The following is a 4,829-nucleotide window of genomic DNA, read 5'->3' on the forward strand; positions in this document are numbered from 1 at the left end:
CCTCCATGGCTCCCTGCAGCCCCTGCCCCACTCGGCTCTCCCGGCCGCCCTCCTGTCAGGAGGCTGCCAGGATGCCCTGCTGTGGGGCCACCAGGGAGTATGCGCTAAGCCTTAGCTAAGCCCCCGGCCCTGCGCGCGTGGGCCTGAGGGCCCCCCTCTTTGCTCTTCGCTCGCCACGCCGGCCTTCGCTCTCTGCTCCTGCCCGGGGCCAGCCGGCTTCGCTCCGTCGCTTGGCACCTACATATGCAAATTAACCGCCATCTTTGTTGGCGATTAACCGCCATCTTTCTTGGCAGTTAATTTGCATATCGCCCTGATTAGCCAATGGGAAGCGTAGTGGAGGTACGGTTAATTACCCTTTTTGTCTTTTATTAGATTAGATACTTTCTCAGTTTCATTATAGTTCAATGTGTATTCCTGGGTATTCTCTAAAATTTTATGCACAGTTCATAGTATCTGCTTTAACACTCTCCTATGATATTTGAAAATTCTCATTCCTTATTAAAGTAATTTAAACATTATATCTGTGAAATACTGTTGGGCAGCCTATGGGTATCCTTGTTCATATTTTAATTGGAATAGTAGAGAGATTGTATTTCTGTGCATAGAGGAAGACAGTGTTGCTAATGAGCACATGTGCTGTTTTTCTAGCTATTCCATGTACTATTTGTGTGATTTGAGACAAGTTACTTAAATATTTGAATCTCTCTTGAAAAATTTATGATAGAACAGTGTCTAAATCATGGGTGGTTGCAGGTATAAATGTAGGTTGTGTACAGTGGCTAGCATAGTTCCTAGGAGATCTAAGCTCACAATAAATGCTACTTATATTTTCCAGTGGTAACACTGTTGTTATTATCTTAGTTTCTTCATTCTATTTAGGAAAATTCCAGAGAACATTTCCTTAGATTCTCAATAGCTGTTTCTTTCTTTTCTAATAAAAGTAATGAAAGAGTTCAAGAACAAGGTCAAAAAATATGTTCTTGTTGATACATGCATGGGCATGTTAGAAGGAATAAATACACAGACCCATCACTAACAACTCCATGATCGGCACATTCTGCACATTAGGAGCATGCGGAAATGCCAGAGGGAGAGATGCCAGGCATCTTTCCACTCTTCTCTACCAGGTATTTAGCAGTCCATCCCAATCAGCAAGTTCCCCTGTCCTCTTGGTTCCAGTTAGCGTCACCCTACAGGAGACCTGGTAGGAGATCAGATACAGAAGGAGTGTGACATTGGTAGCATATTTATTCTACTATCTCTCAACTTGCAAAGTCACCTTTATGTGCCTTCATCTCTCCAGAGAGGGTCACTACTTTTTTCCAAGGTGGCTGACACTATGCAAACTCATTCCCTGTGGGTTCTGGTAATTTCTCTCTTCCATGCCCTTCAGACTCTCATTGCCTCCATAACCTTTGGAGGCACAAGGTTTTTAGTGATGGGTGTGTAGGTATTTTTACATAGATTCTGTATTCATTTCCTATTGCTGCTGTAACAAACTACCATAAATTTAATGGTTTAAACAACACAAAATGTATTTTATATTTCTAGAGGTCAGAAGTCCTAAAATCTAGGCATTGGCTTTCCTACTGGATGTTCTTGGGGAGAGTCTGTTTACTTACCTTTTCCAGCTTCTGTTGCTGCTTGCATTCCTTGGCCCATGGCCCCATATTATTCGGATATTTGCTTCTCTCATCACATCTGCTATTACTCTCTCACCTCCCTCTTTCATTTATAAAGACCTGCCTGATTACATTTAACTCTATGGAAAATCCAAAATAATTTCCCTATTTCATAATTCTTGACTTAATCACATCTACAAAGTCCCTTTTGCCATATAAGGTAACATAGTCACTGGTTCTGTGGATTAAGACAGCTATCTTGGCGGGGAACATTATTTTGTCTACCACAAGCTCCTTTGTAAATCTGTTCTCAAATTTTCTAATTTTGAGTGTGATATATCTTCTTGGTGAGATCTTCAGTGATACCAGGAGACCAATTTCTCTACTATTTTCTTAGATTCCTTTTTCAGTATTATTCTGTGTAAGTAGGAGACCTTGGGAGGGACCAAATAATACCAGTGCTTTTTTTTACCTGTTCTATCACCAACATGATTTAAGCTCATATTGTTTTATTTTTATTGTTCTATCCTCATATCACCAGTCATACTGCATATGTCTAAAAAAATAATATTCCCAAAAATAAATGTTTGCTAAAAATAAACCTAAAATCTGATACCCTTGGCATGATATTCCAAGCCAACTCATTTTTGAGCAACTACTCCAGTAACATATATTAGTACTTTTAATACCGAATTCTAATATTCAGAAATTTGAATATTTTCATTTTTTTGAATAATTATAAGGGTTTCCTATCTCTACAATTTGACTTATTTTTGTTAAAAAATGACATTATTACCTGGCTGCTGTTGCTCAGTGGTTGAGCTTCAACCTATGAACCAGGAGATCATGGTCCGCTTCCTGGTCAGGGCAAATGCCCATGTTGCAAGCTTGATTCCCAGTGTGGGGCGTGCAGGAGGCAGCCGATCAATGAGTGTCTCTCATCATTGCTGTTTCTATCTCTCTCTCCCTCTTCCTTCCTCTCTGAAGTCAATAAAACTATATGTTTAAAAAAAAGACCAGCACCGATTTTTTTTAATGATATTCTTTCTAAGATTCATTTCAATATCTTCTCAGATCAATTCAGATAAAAGTGGATCCTCCATCTTCTAACCTTCTATAGGATTTAGGCATTATTTGTGATATTTATCACAACTCATAATATACTCTTTTATTTTTATAATTACACCTAGATTTCAAATTACAGAATCTTTGTATAGTGAAATTTGTTGTATCTCTTACTATAGAACATAAAAAATACATATGCAGTACTTCATGGTTTTCTTTCTTTTATTTTTTTTGCCACAGTAACTGATTAATAGAGTGCTAAAGTAGGGGGGAAAAAGAGTGCTAAAGTAGGGACTCTGTGCATGGAGCTGCACATCATAATGAATAAAATATTTTATTGTGTTGGATGTTTTTATATAATGAATTTTCAATATAAGCATTAAATTTGAAGTTATTTTTCTAATTCATTGCCTAAAGTTCGTCAATTGAATCTTGGTTAGTGGGCCCAGCTGATAGCATAAGAATCATACATAAAGTATTAAGTTCTAAATTCAAAAAGGTAAAATTCATCTTACTCCTCTGTGTGGTGACTCTTACCTTGAAAATGAAGAAGCTTATCTGAAAATGAGTGGAATTTTTTTGAGAGAAACACAATGTGTTGCATCAGCCAGGCTGGGGTGTCTATTCTGGTTTTGCATATTACCTCAGCTATGTGGCTTAACATCTATGAGCTTTATTTATTCATATATTCCTTTATTTATTATTTACACATTGGATTTTTGAGGATTGAATTACATATAGTTTTGTTTTGAAAGCAATACATGTAATACATCTACTTCGTATTCACTAGATATATGTTTAAAAATATCTTAAAAGCATGAGATGATTATACTAAATTGCAAATCTATATTCAGGACCATATACAAAATGACAGCACCCAGGAAACATAGGCTTGAGAATTTATTATTTAACTTAGAATGGGAGGAAATATATTTTTGAGACTTTAGATGTGTAGCTGTTGTTTTGATTTTGTGTCTAAGTGAAGGACTGAGGTCAATTTTTGCCTACGTGGAATGAACAAGGAAAATCACATAGTCATATTGGGGAGAGTTTTCCTTCCCCATTAAGTTTTCTTCCCCTGTTACTACATTAAAGTTCCTGCTTCAGCTTTAGGTCTGAACCATCTCTCCTTTATTTATCTCTTTCTTCAAGCATTGGTGGTCTAAAGGCAATCCCTTCCTGTATGTCTTCTACCTTACTATATGATCCTGCCTGTACTATTGCAAGTAAATGAGGTAGATGGCAAAGAAATAAGGTTTCATCAGAAATTGGATAAATGATATAGAAATTTGATTATTTTAAAAGAGAATTGGTTTCTCATAGTAAATGATGTCAGTAGGAAACTGAAAGGACCATATTGTACCAACCCACTTTTTAAATATTAAAATATCATAGAACACAACAAATTATAATGTCTTCTATCACAATATATGGTAAATGTTTCATTTCATGCACTTTGCAGTTTGACTACTGCCTGAAGTAGTGAGTCATTGACAAAATAGCACCTGTTGAAAGGAAGCTTACCCTCTGTACCTATGCTATGATAAAAACTATTGAACAAGGGAAGAATTAAAATTTGAACAGCAGTGCTCTGTCTGGGGGGAATTTTAGTATTGCTTGTGGAGGATATTTGGGGAGACAGCAATAAAAACACAACAAGTTCACTGAAGTTTATAAATTAATTTAGCACTTGCTATGACAAAACTACAGGCATAGAACTAGCTAATAAAATGTGTCAATCATATAACCTTTAAATAAAGGTGCAAGAGAACAGTTATTGTAGATTTAATGGTGCTGCAATATTTAATCTTTTCTTCCAGGCATGACCTTGTATCATAAATCCCAAGTTATTTTTCCAGTGAACAAGCACTATTACAGCTGGAAAACTGTCATGTATTTCCAATAACTTTTTTTCTCATTTACCTTTATGTTAAATATTTTCAAACTTTTAAATTAATCTACACTAATAAAAGAGAAACATGCAAATTGGTGTCACTCCGCTACCCTTCCCATTGGCTAATCAGCATATCCTTATGCAAATTAACTGTCAGCCAAGATGGCGGCCGGCAGCCATGCACTGAAGCGAACAGGGAGGCTTGCGTGCTCCAGTGACTGCGGACTCCAACGTTCCCCGCCTGA

The sequence above is a fragment of the Myotis brandtii genome, unplaced genomic scaffold (assembly GCF_000412655.1).
Source record: "Myotis brandtii unplaced genomic scaffold, ASM41265v1 scaffold789, whole genome shotgun sequence".
NCBI classification, from domain to species: Eukaryota; Metazoa; Chordata; class Mammalia; order Chiroptera; family Vespertilionidae; genus Myotis; species Myotis brandtii.